The following is a 17231-nucleotide window of genomic DNA, read 5'->3' as shown; positions in this document are numbered from 1 at the left end:
AAAAGGATGGAGTCATGGAGTCATTTGACCTAAAGTCGGATGATAGTTGTGAATCATGCTTACTTAGAAAATTTACAAAGTCATCCTTCATTAGTTCTTGTGCTAGGGGTGAAGTTTTGTTGGATATAGTGCACAAGGATATGTGTGGACCCTTCAAATCTGCCACAATGGATGCTAATCGTTACTTTTACTGATGATTATAGTAGATATGGATATGTCTATTTAATCAAGCATAAGTCAGAGACTTTTGAAAGGTTTAAAGAGTTTAAACAGGAAGTCGAGAATCAACTGGGCAGGAACATTAAGATGCTTCGATCCGATCGTGGTGGTGAGTATCTTAGTACAGAGTTCCTCGACTATCTTAAGGAATGTGGGATTATCTCACAATTGAAACCTCCTAGGACCCCACAGCTTAATGGTGTGGATGAGATGCATAATCGAACCTTGTTGGATATGGTTCGTTCCATGATGAGTCGAGCTTCTCTACCAATCTCATTTTGGGGGTATGCCTTAGAGACTGCCGCCCATATCCTTAATCTGGTCCCTACAAAGAAAGTTGCCAAAACTCCTCATGAGATGTGGACTGGTAAAGTTCCCAAACTAGACCACATAAAGATCTGGGTTTGCGAGGCTTTCATGAGACGCGAGACTCATGATAAGCTCGAACCTCGAAGTGAGAGGTGTATTTTCATCGGCTACCCACAAAAATCCTTCGGTTACCTCTTCTAAAGACCTAGTGACAATGTGGTCTTCGTAGCAAGGAGGGATGTCTTTTGAGAGAGAGATTTCATAATTCAGGAAACAGTGGGATGCAAATTAACCTTGAAGAAATTCAAGAGTCAAGTGGTGAAGGAACTTCAAACCCTAGCACTCAACCTGAGGAGGAAACTCATGTTGATTCAGTTGACAAGTATGTACCTATGAGGCGTTCCACAAGGGTTAGGAATGCTCTTGAGCATTATTATGGTTTCCATATTACTGCGGAAGGTGAGACACTTATCAGTGATGAGACATTGGTAAGTCTGGATGAACCTAACAGTTACGTGGAAGCCATGGCAGGCCCCGAGTCTGCCAAATGGAAAGAGGCAATGGACAATGAGATACAGTCCATGTATGACAATCAAGTTTGGAACTTGGTTGACAATGTACCAAGTCGTATGACGATTAGGTGCAAGTGGATCTTCAAGAAGAAGACCGACATGAATGGTAATGTACACACATATAAGGCGCGACTGGTTGCAAAGGGCTTTTCTCAAACTCTGAGAGTTGATTATGATGAGACCTTTTCACCAGTTGCAAAGATTAAGTCCATTAGGGTCCTATTAGCCATCGCTGCATTTCATGATTATGAAATATGGAAAATTGATTTCAAAATCGCCTTCCTTAATGGAATTTTGGCTGAGGATGTTTACATGAGTCAGCCAGAGGGTTTTGTCAGTACAGAATACCCTAATAGAGTGTGTAAGCTCGAGAAATCCATTTATTGATTGAAACAGGCACCTCGGAGATGGAATCTTTGCTTTGATGAGAAAGCCAAAGAATTTGGATTTTCAAGGAGTGAAGATAAATCTTGTGTCTACGTCAAGGCTAGTGGGAGTATAGTTAGCTTTTTGGTACTATATGTGGATGACATACTACTCATAGGAAATGACATCCCAACCTTGCAGGAAGTGAAGTCCTGGCTTGGGAAGTGTTTCTTTATGAAAGACCTAGGAGAAGCTACCTATATTCTGGGGATAAGGATTCTGAGGGATCGGAGTAAAAGACTAATTGGACTTAGTCAGAGTACCTACTTGGATAAGGTGCTGAAGAGATTCAGCATGCAGGACTCCAAGAAAGGAGAGTTACCCATCCAGAGTAATGCCAGGTTGAGTAAAACTCAGAGCCCGAGTACTGAGACTAACAGAAATGAGTCGAGTACCTTATGCTTCTGCAGTAGGCTCCATCATGTATGCTATGACCTGCACTCGTCCTGATGTGGCCTTTACTTTGAGCATGGTCAGCAGATATCAGGGGAACCCTGGCAAGGCTCATTGGACTGCGGTAAAGAATATCTTCAAGTACTTGCGGAGGACTAAGGATTGGGTCCTTACCCTCGGTGGGAGTGATGACTTGAGAGTTGTAGGGTATAGTGATGCTAGTTTTCAGACTGATAGGGATAATTTCCGCTCTCAGTCAGGCTGGGTCTTTACCTTAAACGGAGGAGCAATTACTTGGAAGAGTTCCAAGCAAGAGACAGTGGCTGATTCAACTTGCGAATTAGAGTATATAGTAGCAAGCGAGGCAACAAAGGAGGCGATATGGCTGAAGAACTTCATTCGACACCTTGGAGTTGTACCAGCTATAAAAGAGCCAATGGAAATTTTCTTTTATAGAGAAAGTGCAGTTTCCTTAGCCAAGGAACCAAGGGATCACGGGAGATCCAGACACATTGACAGAAAATACCATTTCATCAGACATTGAATAGAAGAAGGACTCCTCGTGGCAAAGAGGGTATCATCGGATGAGAACCCAGTAGATCCCCTCACGAAAGGACTGAGTAGGGTTAAGCATCTCCAGCATGCTCGGAGCATAGGGTTGAAGGATGATATTAGTTTTGGTAGTTAGATAATTTGGAAATTTGTAAAGTGTAATTGACATTTGATGATGAATAAAAGTTGTGTTTATTTATGATTAAAGTGTTGCTATCTTTTTTCAATCGTTTACTATATTTCTTTTGCATGTTTTGACTTCCAGAATAATTATGTTTGGTATATCATATTATTCGAATTCTCCACAGTCGGTCATATGTTGGAAGTAGGTATGAATCAAGACTGTCATGAGTTGGTTGTAGAGGTCTAAGTTGTTGGACATGGCTACAACATTCATGAGTGCTCATAAGTTCTGAGCATTGGATTCAACCCACGCATTGGTAACTCAATGTTATAAAACGTACTTTTGTGTATGATTCAACATGTAGTAGAACAAGCATATGAGTCAAAGTTTATCTATTCCTTCTTGGATTAGAAGCGATATCTGGGCCCCTCGATGATTTTGTTTTGACCTATGTATCGGGCGCGGTCAGAACCGAATTGATATGTTCAATTTATTTCTATGTCAAACAAATCGGAAATCGGGAAGCAAACTGCTGGACAATAAGAAAGATATTGTTCGATGTATTTGTCCGACTGATATCTAGAACAGAGGATTATATGATCACTTATCTAAATGGCGTATCATCATCTTCTTAGTTCCGAGACACCTTGAAAGAGCTACAATTTCTGATCGGTTCCTGAAGTCATACTTACAAATATAGTTATTAGACTTATCCAAGTGGGAGACTGTTGGATAAGGTGTCTAAGTCCATAACTATATTTGGTATGTACTTGAACTGACCCGGCATGGTCCATTTGGGTTGCATGGCATCATGCATTTGGATAGACTTAATGAGAGAAATAACACTTGTGGTTTATTAATATATTATAATTTCTAATATATTATTAGTATTATTTAATTAGTATTGATCAAGAGTTAATTTGGAATTAATTAAGTGATCAAAAGATAACTAATTAAATATAAGGGTTGATTATGTAAATCATCCATAACTTTTATAGTGGGCTAAAGGCTCCATGGATTATCAAGTTGGGTTAAACCCATAGGATGCCCCATGGGAGTTATAAACCCATGGTTCATGGAAAGGAAGAGTCATGTCACATTAGGGTTTACATGGTGTAACCCTAGATGTGACACACTATATAAGGAACATGATACTCACCAAAATCGGCTACACTAAGAACAAGAGAGGGCAAGCCGATTTTTACAAGTGTTATACATACTCTAAAGTTATTCCAAAGCATTTGGTGTTGTTTTAAGCATTTGAGGCGTCACACTTGGGGTGCTAGGCTCTCAAGGTTTTCAAGGAATCAAATCAACTACAAGGTATGTAATTCTAGCCATCTTTTAGATTAAAAGTTCCCCATTTATGCTAGATAGGATTATGAACCTTGGAAATCATATTTTTCATGTATTTTAGACAAACATAGATCCAAGGTTTTCTAGGGTTACATGTACACTTATGGGTGTTAGAATGCTCAAAACCCATCAGGTTCATGTCCATGATAACTAACTGCCTGGTGACGTTAGTTCTGGGCGTCATCTAAGCTTCTTGTCACGTCCTAATTGGTCGTGATTAAATGAGAAGATCGTAGGCAATATTCTTTCCTCGTGGTGGAATGTGAACTATCACCCAGGCGCTGGCTCGCTCAGGCCAAGGCCAGGTCCTGGCCAAGGTTCTTGCATGATAACGTCTCTGTTATGTTTTTCGTTACATTTAACGTGATCGTTCATGGTAACGTTAACAATGAGTTATATATAAAACTGAAAATGATTGTATTCGCAAAGCTTATACAAATCAAGTTTGTCAAATCTACTTGATAAAGCTCCATCATTAGCTAAAGCATGAAAATCAAGCTGGTGCTATAGGGCCTTGTTGATATAAGTAGATGTATTTAATTGAAATTTAGTATTTGGATTTTGGAACAATAAAGCAACATATATTTTAATGAATGATATATTGGATATGAGTCTTTCACTAAATAATTGTTGTGTTCTATATTAACATGTTTAAATCCTTGAATAAATAAGTTATTCCTGTTGGAATAGTGTCTAAGGCTGCAACTATATTAGGCAAGTATTTGACCCGGTTGTGCATGGTCCTTTTGGGTTGCCTTCACCATAGCAACTTGACAGGATGATTTATTATGAGAGAAGAAATATTATTAATATGTTATGAGAATAATATAAGGAATAATAATATTATTATTTGATTAATATAAGTCATAAATTAATTTGGTGACTTAAAGAGATTAATTGAATAAAGGGGCATAAACTGTCAATTGTATGATAGTTATACTTTGGGCTATAAATCCCTTATGGATAAAGGGGGACGGTTTTAAGGACTATGGATAGGCCTTGAAATCGTCCAAAGGCTTATCAATTAGGGTATTGGATTGCTTAGGGCCTAAGTTATCCAATTAGGGTTTAAGGGTGAAACTCTAGGAGCCTCACTAGTATAAATAGACCCTAGGGGTCAAGGGAAATCGGCACCTTTGCTTTAGAAAGAAACCCTGGCCGATTTTGATCCCCTCTCCTCTCTCTCAAATCATCCTCTTGCTAGTTGGTGTTTGTAAGCCATTAGAGGAGTGACAATTGTGACTCTAAAGCTCCAAGGACAAGAAGATCAAGCAAGTGACTCAAGGTAAACTTCTAATTCTGATTTCATATTGTTATTATACTCTATTAGCCATTAGAAGTCTTTGGATTCAATGTATGTTCAATTAGAGAAACCTAGATCCAAGCATTAGGGTTTCCATGTGCACATAGGAATGTCCATATGGCAAAAACCCATCAGTGGTATCGGAGCCTAGATTGGTTTCTATTGAATTGATGCATTGGTTGCTTGTTTGATGCTTGCTTAATTCGAATTTTATGTTTCTGTCTGATGGACTCGGCGAGTCCCATAGTGGACTCGGCGAGTCCATTGGGGTACTTGGCGAGTCCAAGCGTCAGAAAGAGGTAACTTCGGGATTTCTTGATGTTTATCTTTGAGATACTTGCCTTAATCATATTAGATCAATATAAATCTGATTTTATGATATATATGAGTATATTCTTGACCTAATTGAAGATATTTATCAATTAATAAAATATTTATTTCCTTATGTGATAATTGATTAATTATTTTAATTAAATTGGTAAATTGTTTTGCAAGAAATCATTAAATAAATCAAATATGGATAATTATGTGATTAAATGTTAATTTAGATAATTTGTTATTTGATCCCCTATGTTTTGAAAAGTTTAAAACTTTCCCTCAAGTTTTGAAATTTATGTTTTGTGATTAAAAGTTTAATTTAGAAAATTTAAATTTCAAACCCTAGAATTTTACAAGTTTAAAATTCAACCCTATACAAATATAATATTACAAGATTAATATATATATATATATATATATATATATATATATATATATATATATATATATATGTATGTATGTATAATTAAAATGCTAGACTTACCGTTAGTAGACCTCATTCACGAAGCCGGTCTATAAGGTGGGTATAAGGTTGCTGCCTATAAAATGGTGCTTAATGGGTGTACACTCACACCCACTGCTTGCTTTATCGGTGGAGGGTCGTTAGCCGAACGGGTAGGATAGGGCAACCTCATCTCTTCATTAAAAGTATAATATGAAATACGAAGTAATTACATGTTTTTCAAAATTTCCCAATCCTAGTTACTTTAGGAAAAGTGAATTGATGCAATCCCATGAATTTACACTTTGCATCCTTGCTGAGAAGTTAGTGGAGCGTGTGTGGTTTACCGGCACACTAATTGGTTCTAAGCAAAGGTGGCAAAGGGTGATTCATTGTTTATCATAGTTCGATGGAGCGTGTGTGGTTTACCGGCACATCGAATAGGTGATTGTTACAATGAAGGCACCATGTGAATTTGCATGGTAATTCACACCCACTTTGTGATTCTCGGTCTCCCAGTCACAAACGAGAGGGGCATATCGAGATTTAAACATGCCATTGAAAAGTTTCAATAAATCTCATCCAAACCTAGGAATTCTCAATACATTTAGAACTTAAAGTTATGTTTTCATGGTGGAGAATTAGTGAATCGTCATTCACTTACCTTCAAATTGTTTGCATGTTGGATTACGGCATCCCTTTTCTAATATGTAAATATTGTTGTTGGATCCTAGCCCTAATTTTTCTTATTGGGTGATAATTAGGGATTCAAATTCTAATCTATCTTTGTCCTTTCTATTTGTAGATGTCGAATGCGAACAACGATGCTGCTGGCTCGTTCACATTGATGAGCCTTTGCCAAAAGGTGACTTTCGATGGGACGAACTTTAGAGAATGGATAAGATACATTCGCACAATTGCTCGCTACGAGGACAAGGAGTATGTCCTCGATGATGAGAAGCTCGAAAAGATCAACCGAGAAATCGCTACTCCGGCTAAAATGACTGCTTTTGAGACTCATGAACGTGATGCAACGAAGGTACATTGCATCATGATAGCCACAATGAACGCCGAATTCCAAAAGTCCTATGAGGACATGTATCCATACAAAATGCACCAAGACTTGTTGGAGAGATACCACCAAAACGCGAGGCAAGAGCGTTACGAGATTTTCACTAACATGATTTCCGCCAAAATGGGTCATGGAGAATCTCTTACCGTGCACCTGCAAAAGATGCAAAGGTATGTCGATCGTCTTCGCAAGTTGAATGTTGACTTTGGGGAAGACTTGGCGATCGACATGGTGCTTCACTCTTTGCCTCCTTGTTACAATCAATTTAGGATGACCTACTTCATGAACAAAGAAGAGGTCACCCTAAGTAAACTCCAAGGTCTCCTTAGGGTTGCTGAAAGCAACCTCAAGGACAAGTCTGTTGCACCCACTCCCAATCCACCCGCTGCTCCTGTTTTGGCCATTAGGCAAGGAAAAGGCAAGAAGAGGAAGGCTTCGTCTAAGAGCCACCGCAAGGGAAAGTCCCGAGATGGTTCCTCTTCTAGTGGGACCAAAGTTGATCCCGCTAAGCCTAACCCTAACCCGAAGGAGGCAGAGTGCCATCATTGCCACAAAATAGGGCATTGGAAGAGAAGCTGCCCAGACTACCTGCAAGCCATAAGGGAAGGAAAGATCAAGCCGTCTTTCGCAGGTATATACACAATTAAATCTAACGATTCATCTCATGCAATTTCTTGGGTCCTTGATACCGGTTGTGGTTACCACATTTGTTCTGAATTGCAGGGACTAAGAAGAAATAGAGATGTGGAGCATGGAAGATTAAATCTAATCATGGGGAACAGAAGATCGTCGCCTGTGACCAATATTGGAGTGTATTCTTTAGTGCTTAGGAATGGTTTATGTTTAGATTTGAACAATTGTTGCTATTCACCAGAAATGGCATGAAACATCATTTCATTTCATGGTTTGTTTAGACAAGGTTTTAGATTTTCTTTTAATAATGAGAATGGTTCTATTCTTGCTTATCTAAATGGTGTCTTATATTTTGAAGCAATACCGTGTAATGGACTTTATGAAACTGTTATGATTGTAGATAACTTAGGAAATGATGTTTTATGCATGGATTCTTCCAATAGTATGGATAGAGCATCCTTGTGGCATTGTCGTCTTGGACATGTCAACAAGAAGCGCATAACCCAACTCCAAAAGGTTGGAGTGTTGGAGTCATTCGACCTTAGGGAAGATGACACATGCGAGTCTTGTTTGCTTGGAAAGATGACTAAGTCACCCTTCACTAGTACGTGTGAAAGGGGTGAGGGTCTATTGGACCTCATACATACCGATGTATGTGGACTGTTTAGATCAACCACGAAGGATGGGAACCGCTTCTATGTGACTTTTACCGATGACTATAGTAGATATGAAATCATTTATTTATAACACAAAGTTGTTGTGTTATACTTGTATTTCCCCTCTTAAAACAGTAGAAATTATGAAAATACGGGGGTATGAACTCACTTGATAGGTGGTAATACGGGCAGCGTTTCGTTTCCCGGAAATTAGTTTGTTTGGCGAAAAACCGACTTAAATCGGGAAGAGTTTCGACTGGAGAGAGGATGAATTCTCGAGAATTTCGGGGCTTCAAGGCTTACTTCGGGCTAGAGTCTTGATATCGGGGCTTTAGGGGTTGTATATGAGCTTAGGGGAGTGGAGAATGTGAAAGAGGGTGAAAATTAGGGTGAAAAAGTGTAAAATAGTTGGAACCCTCACATGCTATATGTAGTCCGAAGGTTCGAACCCGAAGCTGCGCGAGGGTGACACGCGTTTGACAGGTGGCAAGGCGAAGGGACTTCTTCGGACCGGAGGCTCGCTGCTGGCTAGCTCGGATTGGACCAACCCTCAGTCCAATGGAAAGAAGACACGTGCGAAGGAGCAGGTGCGAGGGGCGTGCGAGGGGTGTCTCCGGTGTGTCTTATGCGAGGTTGTCCGGTTCTAAGTGGACCTCGGCTGCGGTCCAATCAGGAGGTGCCACACATGGGTTCGGTCCACTCAACAGCTGACACGTGGAGGCCTCGCATGCGAGGGTGACGTGGCGTTATTGTTCATGCGAAAATTCCTGATTTTTGCTATTTTTCCTTATTTTTGTGCCAAAATTTGTAAAATTCATAACTTTTGCATACGAACTCCGTTTTTGACGTTCTTTATATGCACGCGTAGGTAAAATTATACTCTACGACTTTCGTTTAGACTTCATCGGCTAACTTTTGATTTATTTTAAATATTATTATTTTAAACAGACCGGGACGTGTATCCGTTATAAATTCGTAACTTCTTCAAACGACGTCCATTTTTGTCTGTCTTTTTACCATTATACTACTAATGATGAGACCTTCAATTCTCATTTAGGTTGTGTCGGCTAAAAACTAGTCGATCTTTATTTCGAGTTTTTAGTTGTACACTACTCTACTGAAACTTAGAAAAATCATAACTTCCTCATACGAAGTCAGATTTTGGCGTTCTTTTTATGAAAGTTCTCGGTTTAACATAAACTATAACTTTCATTTAGATTGTTAAGGCTAGAAATCCTTTTATTAAAAATTCAGTTTTTACGCTGAACAGTGTTTTGCCGGTTTTGTCGTGGATTTTCGACTGGTCATAACTTCTTCGTTATAACTCGGATTTTAGTGTTCTTTATATTTTTGGAAACCTTGTTACAATCTCTATCACTTGGTTCAACCCAATTGAGGTTTTTTTTAATAATTTATTTTTGAGGGTCAATTATGTAAATATACCTAGTATGCTAAAATTTCTCTTTATTAATTTACAAAGAAGTACAAATTGACCTACACTATTACATAGGTTTAAAATAACGGTTTGTTACATTAAGGGACCCTTTGAGCCCAAGGAAACCCTAGAGACACTCTAGATTTCGTTCCCCCCTTCTTTAGCGAGGTTCTAGAATTGCCCAATATTCAACTATTGAACATTGTCACCTTTAGTCCCTATACTTTTTAATCAATTCCTTTAACCCCAAAATTAATTCCAAATTAATTTCTGAATAAATATTAATTAAATAATATGATTTCTAATTAATATATTATTTTCATAATACATTATTAAATCATTTATTTCAATTTATTAAATAAATAATAAATGCATCCTTCTTTCTCTAAAAATTATCCTATTCAAATGCTACGTTTGAAGGCAACCCAGAAGGATTGTGCTACCATCAATTAAAGTTTATACCAATTATAGTTATGGGCTTAGACACCTAATCCAACAGAAGATGGATCAGGCTCAGGGTTCAGAGGGTTTGGGAAAGAGGCCCAAGGTATTTGATTCGATATCGAGAGGCCAGCATGGTCGGGGCCATTGTGGCAAGTACAGAAAGATGCATGTAGGAGCTTATAGGGATGTTTGTGGTTCGGGCTGCTATAAGTGTGGCAAGACTGGGCATTTCAATCAGGATTGCAAAGCCACTACCAAGGGATCGAGCCTTATTTGCTTCCATTGCAATCAAAGGGGCCATAAAAAGGCCGATTGTCCGAGTCTAGCAACGATAGAACCGGTTGCATCTCCCGCTCCAGCGACTTTGAGGATTATGGATGGCCGCCAGGGCAAGGTGGATGCGCCTGTTGTGAGGAGCATGTATTTTCAGCTGACAACCAAGGAGGCTCGTGCAACACCTGATGTCGTGACGGGTATGTATCTTCTCCTTATCTATTTACTTATGCTACTTTTTTTTGCTTATATCTGTATGTTTTGTTTTAGGATCGTTCCTTGTGAACGGTATCTCTGCTTTGGTATTGTTTGATTTGGGGGCTACCCGATCTTTTGTATCTCTTGCGCTTAGCAAGAGGTTTGCCGATGCTCCGGGGGAGCTGTATTGTCCACTAGAGGTTAAGAATCCCGACGATCGTCCTATACGAGTATCTAGGGTTCGTTGGGGTTGTGTTCTGGAGTTGTTTGGCGAGCGGTATCTGATCTATTTGGTTCCTATTTCCCTGCGAGGGACTAAGGTTATAGTGGGGATGGATTGGCTAAGCCCTAATAGGGCAATGATTGATTGTGAGCAGCATTTGGTGCGTTTACGGGCCCCAAGTGGGGGATAGTTGTTGATTCAGGGAGAGGGTGTTTAGCGTGGTCCGATCTTATGTTCAACAGCTAGGGCCAGGCGCTATCTTCAGTAGGGTTGTTCCAGACTTGTCGCCTATGTTATGGATACCCGGGAGAAGGTTAAGGGGACTGTGGATGATGTACCAGTTGTTCAGGAATATCCGAATGTGTTCCTATATGACTTTCCTGGAGTACCTCTAGAGAGGCAAATGGAGTTTCGAATTGACTTGGTTCCCGGTGTAGCTCCGATAGCCAAATCACCTTCTCGGTTAGCACCTCCAGAGATGCAAGAGTTGTCTACACAGCTGCAGGAACTGTTAGGCATGGGATTTATTCGGCCGAGTAGTTCGCCAAGGGGAGCGCCGATCTTGTTTGTGAAGAAAAAAGATGGGTCGCATCGGATGTGTATCGATTACCGGGAGCTGAATAAGCTAACAGTGAAGAATCATTATCCACTCCCAAGGATTGACGATTTATTTGATAAACTTCAGGGTGCACCTTGGTTTTCCAAGATTGATCTGCATTCGGGTTATCATCATATGAGAGTCAGAGAGGAGGATACACAAAAGACGTCCTTCCGGACTTGTTATGGTCATTACGAGTTAGTGGTGATGCCCTTCGGGCTCACCAATGCTCCAGTCACATTCATGGATCTCATGAATCGTGCATGCAGACCTATGTTGGATCGGTCTGTAATTGTGTTTATTAATGACATCTTGGTCTATTCCAAGACACAGGAGCTGCATGAGGAGAATTTGAGGGAGGTATTTGAGACTCTGAGGCAAGGATTATACGAGGATCTGATTCTGAACCTGTCTGAGGGTGTTGAGGATTTTGTATTTTATTGTGATGCGTCGATCGCCAGTTTGGGAGCAGTGTTGATGTAGCGTCATCGTGTGATTGCAGTTGAAGCCTATTGAGGTGAACTATCCTACGCATGATTTGGAGCTAGGGGTTGCGGATTTTGCCCTCAAGATTTGGCAACAATACCTTTATGGGGTCTGCTGTAGTATCTACATGGATCACAAGAGCTTGAGGTATTTTATGGACCAGCCGAATCTGAACATGAGGCAACATAGTTGGTTGGATGTGGTGAATGATTATGATTTTCAGATCCTTTATCACCCGAGGAAGGCCAACGTGGTGACCGATGCTCTCAGTTGCAAGGCGGTCACGACTCCGATCAAGGATGTATGTTTGAGGATGACGGTGATTAATCCAATTTTAGAGCGGATCCGAGGGGCTCATGTTGAGGCTATGAAGGAAGAGCATCGCAAGAGTGAGCGTATAGTGGGTCAGGTTCCTGCCTTCGATTATGGTAGTCGGGGGTTATTAACCCTCCATCGTAGGGTGTGGGTTCCGTATTTCGGGTATTTTTCCTTTTAAACCTTCATTTAAATATCCTTGAAAATTGGTCCCTAGCCGAGTATGTTGAGCGTACTCTATGAGTAAGCTGGGCGTACTAGTTCGTTAATTTGGTTGTGGAGGCGTGCACGTATGCAGGACGTACGTGGGAGTACGCAGGGCATACGGTTGTTTGGGGCAAAACCTAATTTTTAGGGTTTGTGCGCTATTTAAACACATTAATTTGCTTTTAGACTCTCTTATGACCAGCGTCCATCTCTCCAAACCCTAAGAACGAAACCCTAATTGCCCTTTAAGTGTTTTGAGATTAGAAGTGAACTTTGAGGGTATTTTTGGTGATTTTGAAGGAATAGGAACTCTTGGAATTTGCATTGGTGTGGCTAGAGCTTGTGTATCCAGAATCATCATTAACTTGGAAAGATATCTGAGGTATAAAGCTCTAAACTTGATGGTTCATTTTGTTAGATCTAGTTAGGGCTTGTTTTTGTGCTTTTTATGGTCCTTTAAGTCTTGCATGAGAGTATGAGCTACTCCAAAAGATAAGGATGACAGATCTTGGCATTTTTGAGGTCACTTGTTCATAAAAATGCAATCTTGATGAGTTATAGTGGACTATGCATGAGTTAGGGTTCTTATTATGGATTTTATTAAGTATTGGGTCCCATTAAGCCATGCAAAGGAGTAAAGTTGCCAATTTTATGTGTTAAGACATCATTTAGGATCATATCTGAGAATTGGATATAGTGGCTTAACTGATTAATCACTTAATGGGGTTATGGGTTGGCTGTGGAGTACGTTGAGCGTACCCAGCTCGTACGCCGTATGTACTGGCCAAAGTTAGCGTACGTTGGATGTAAGTCTGAGTACATCGGGCGTACTCACCATCCTTGACTTTTGTTGACTTTTGGGTTTTGGGCCATATATGGACTATTAGGGTTTTTGTCCATGTTGGGCCACAAGTCTTTATGAATTTGGGCCATTGTTAGGCTTTGGGCCTTCCTAGATTTGGGCCCATAATGGGATTTGGGTGTTATTTAGGAATATGGGCCATATTGGGCTTTTGGAGCCATTAGGTTGGGCCTTGGTTTAGGTCAAGTAAGGAAAGGCTAAAATGGTCTTTCGCCTTGGGTATTGGATAAGTAAACTAGATTCCTAGTTAAGGTTTATGGCCCGATTATTAATTGGGATCTTTATTTGATTGACTAGTGTGATGATTTTCCATTTCAATAGCCCGATCATTTGTTTGACTGTCAGCAGACTGAGGTGAGTTTGCACACTATTTTGTAGGACACTAGGATATGTTATGTGCTTGTAGTCTTTATGACTCCTGTTATATGTGCTTGATATTTGCATATTTAGCCTCATAATAAGTATAGATTTTTATCATTTATTAGCTAATTTTGGCATATCATGGACAAAAGATAGTTAAAGGTGTTTGAATTGTGTTTTCAGTCCAAAAGCGTAGCTCGGAAGCAAAAGGAAGTAGGAGAAGCGGTTGGGAGCTCAGGAGTTGAACAAAGAAGAAAAACACTAAAAATACAAGGGACTCGGCGAGTAGGGTCGACTACTCGGCGAGTAGCGTCGAAGATTCAAGAGGATAAAGACTCTGTGACTTACCGTGTACGGGAATTAAGGGGTGGACTCGATGAGTCGGTCTTGGACTCGGCGAGTCGGTTAGAATCTATAAAAACAGTTGTCCAGATCGACACAAGGTATTCTGGAACCCTTGGGGAGAAGCAAGTTGCGAATCAGAGCCAGGAGAGATCTGAAGAATGAAGATACAACCTAGAATTCAATTCCAAAGGAGATTTGAGGCAAATTCTCATCATTCTACTTTATCTATTGTTTTCAATCATGGTTAGATGATTAGAATTCATTTTATTGCTGTTAATTACCTCAATCATGAGCTAAAACTCTTAAACTTCTGTTTGGGGATACGAAATTGAGACTATGGTTTGATTATTGATAGGATTAATTCAATATTTGTGATTTTGTTGATTTTAGCTTGTTAAAGAACCTCGTGTGTGAATGATAACTATTTTTCTGTTGATAGGAAGATAATTAAATAGTATGAACATCTTTTAATTGTCAACCTCGTATGTTTATGTGACCACTTTATCATATGTCTAGGAATAATGAACGTGAAACTAGAATTAATGGACAATTAGGTAAATTCATGTGTGAGCTTGTTTGATGACCATCAGCAAGAGGTTAACTAAATGACCAAATTAGTTAGCTATTACAAGTCTAAATTAACCCGAATAAATAATCTAGTGAATTAAATTAAATTAGACAACTGATCACTGTTTGAGTTAGTTTGTTCTCTAAGGATTAGTGCAGCGAACGCAAAGCTAATCACTTGAATCGGTAGCCAATAGAAGAATTAATCCATTGCACTATTATCATAATATCAACCATATGATCAATTGAGTTGAACTAAACAGAAGTCCTTCTCATTATTGAATTTAGTTAAATCTTTGCTTTTCTAGTTTTTAGTTTAAGTGATAGTTAGTAAGTTTCTAGTCTTGTAAAACTAGAGAAAACCCCTACTTATTATTTAATTTAGATAAAATTAGTCTTTAGTTTTAATTTACCGTTCCCTGTGTTCGATAGCTTACTTATTTAGCTGTACCACAATTGATAGGTCCACTGCCTTTGTGTGTTCATTTTATGATTAAAAGTAGGTTTAAAACTAGTTGACTTTACACACATCAAGTTTTTGGCGCCGTTGCCGGGGAACGGTTCTAAATTAGCACTAATTTCTATTTTTATCGATCCTTTGTGTGGGATTTATCTTACACAAAGTTAATTCTTAGGTAATTTTAGTAGTTAGTATAGGTTTTAATAAATATCCGTTTTAAATAGTAATTAGAAAATTTTCTGTTTTTGCCTTGAACTCGTCGAGTGCACTCGTGACAACTCGGCGAGTCCATTGCTGTTCACAGTTTTAATTTTTATTTTATTTTTGTTCTTTTTAAGCGTTTTTTCTTGTTTGTTTGCAGTTGTTTCATGACCCGAGAATCTGATACACCTCTGGTCCCTCCTCTCGAAGACCCGGAATCCGCACTAAGGAGGAACAAAGGAAAAGCCCTCGGAGAATCCGTTTCTTCAAAGAATTCGCCACTAAAGAACCTTAAGTCCGTTTTCAACAAGAAGAAGAGCAGCAAATCAGGAGCATCTAGCACCTCTTTAGCAATCGAAGACCCGATTAAAGAAGACACCGAGTACGAGACCGAGGAAGAAGAAGAACCTACATACGAGCACGAATCCGATTTTGAGGACGATTTAGCTATCACTATGGATAATATTGATGAATTCCCCATGGGGGAATGGAAGAAGAGGATGCGCGATGACAATGGCCCAGGACTTATGCAGCCCGCAATTCCCACAACTGCTACTTTTGAGCTTAAGGTTCATATCCTCGCTCAACTCAGGGAGATTCCCTTCTATGGAAAAGACCACGAAGATGCTTACAAGCACTTAGATGAAGTAAATGATGTGGCTGACTACTTCAATTTACCAAATGTGCCACGCGAGACCCAGCTACTTTGTATGCTTCCAGTCACATTCAAGGGTGCTGCAAAGGATTGGCTCAAGTCACTTCCCCCCGGGTCGGTCACCACATGGGCAAAGATGAAAGAAGAGTTCATAGACCATTTTTTCCCGCTTTCTAAAATAGCCAAGTTGAAGAAAGCCATTGTCAACTTCGAGCAACAACCCGGAGAGTCCCTTTATGAGGCGTGGGAGAGGTACAAAGGTCTTCTCAGAAATTGCCCACACCATGACCTTAATAGCCAACAAGAAGTCTCCATCTTCTATGATGGAGTCAATGTTACCACAAGGCAATTGCTCGACTCGCAAGGCACCCCTGGTAATCAAGGAATTAATTGAAGAATTATCTAAACATTCTAGAGAATACCACAACCCAATAAATAAAGGAAGTCGGGGGGTAGTGAACTCGGCCAATGATGGCATGGCGGCGATCATGGCTAATCTCGATAGTTTAGATAGAAAGATGACAAAAATGGATCAAACAATCCATGCTATTCGAGTTGGATCCGATAACTGTAGAGGACCTCATCTCACGAAGGATTGTGACTTGGATGAAAATGGAAACAAGAAGGCGCAAGTGTTCTACTCAAGCGACGACAGATACGATGAGAATTGGCGGAAACCCAAGAAGGAATGGCTCCCGTATGTAGAGTACAAAAAGGCAAAGGAGGATAAATACAAGCAGAAAGATAGGGGTTTCTATCAAAAGGAAGAACCGGTTGTGGAAAAGAGAGTCGACTTAGAAGAAATGTTCACAAGATTCATAGCCGCGTCCGAGAAAAGACACAATGATCATGATGTTGCAATACAAGAGACCAGAACTATACTTAGGAATCAGCAAGCATCTATTCTCAACATTAAGAAACAGCTAGGACAACTTGCACATCAAGTGAACGAGAGACGACCGGGTGAACTTCCAAGTAAAACCGAGAATAATCCGAGAATGGAGAATGTGAATGCTATAACCTCCAGCTATGGAGAAATTTTCACTCCTATGACCCCTGCACAGAAGGTCTCAACTAAGGTGCATGCAGAAAAGACAGAAGAATCGAGTTCAGCTAAACCCGACCAGATTCGCTGAGTCCCTCTAACGGACTCGACGAGTCCATGTCCTGAAGAAAAATATGTTATTTCCTTAAAGCCTTACAACCCTCCTCTGCCATTCCCAATCA

At 39.9% G+C, this 17231-nt stretch overlaps 1 non-coding gene across 1 annotated transcript; it reads right to left on the bottom strand.

Moving 5' to 3' along the window:
- Positions 1-16188: 16188 nt before the first annotated feature.
- On the bottom strand, positions 16189-16295 carry LOC111890867 (small nucleolar RNA R71). The gene has a single exon (XR_002850029.1). It is a non-coding gene; the product is annotated as a small nucleolar RNA R71 (small nucleolar RNA).
- Between the last annotated feature and the right edge of the window lie 936 nt (positions 16296-17231).

The sequence above is a fragment of the Lactuca sativa genome, chromosome 6, assembly GCF_002870075.4.
Source record: "Lactuca sativa cultivar Salinas chromosome 6, Lsat_Salinas_v11, whole genome shotgun sequence".
NCBI lineage: Eukaryota > Viridiplantae > Streptophyta > Magnoliopsida > Asterales > Asteraceae > Lactuca > Lactuca sativa.
This window is presented reverse-complemented; position numbering and strand designations above follow the sequence as displayed.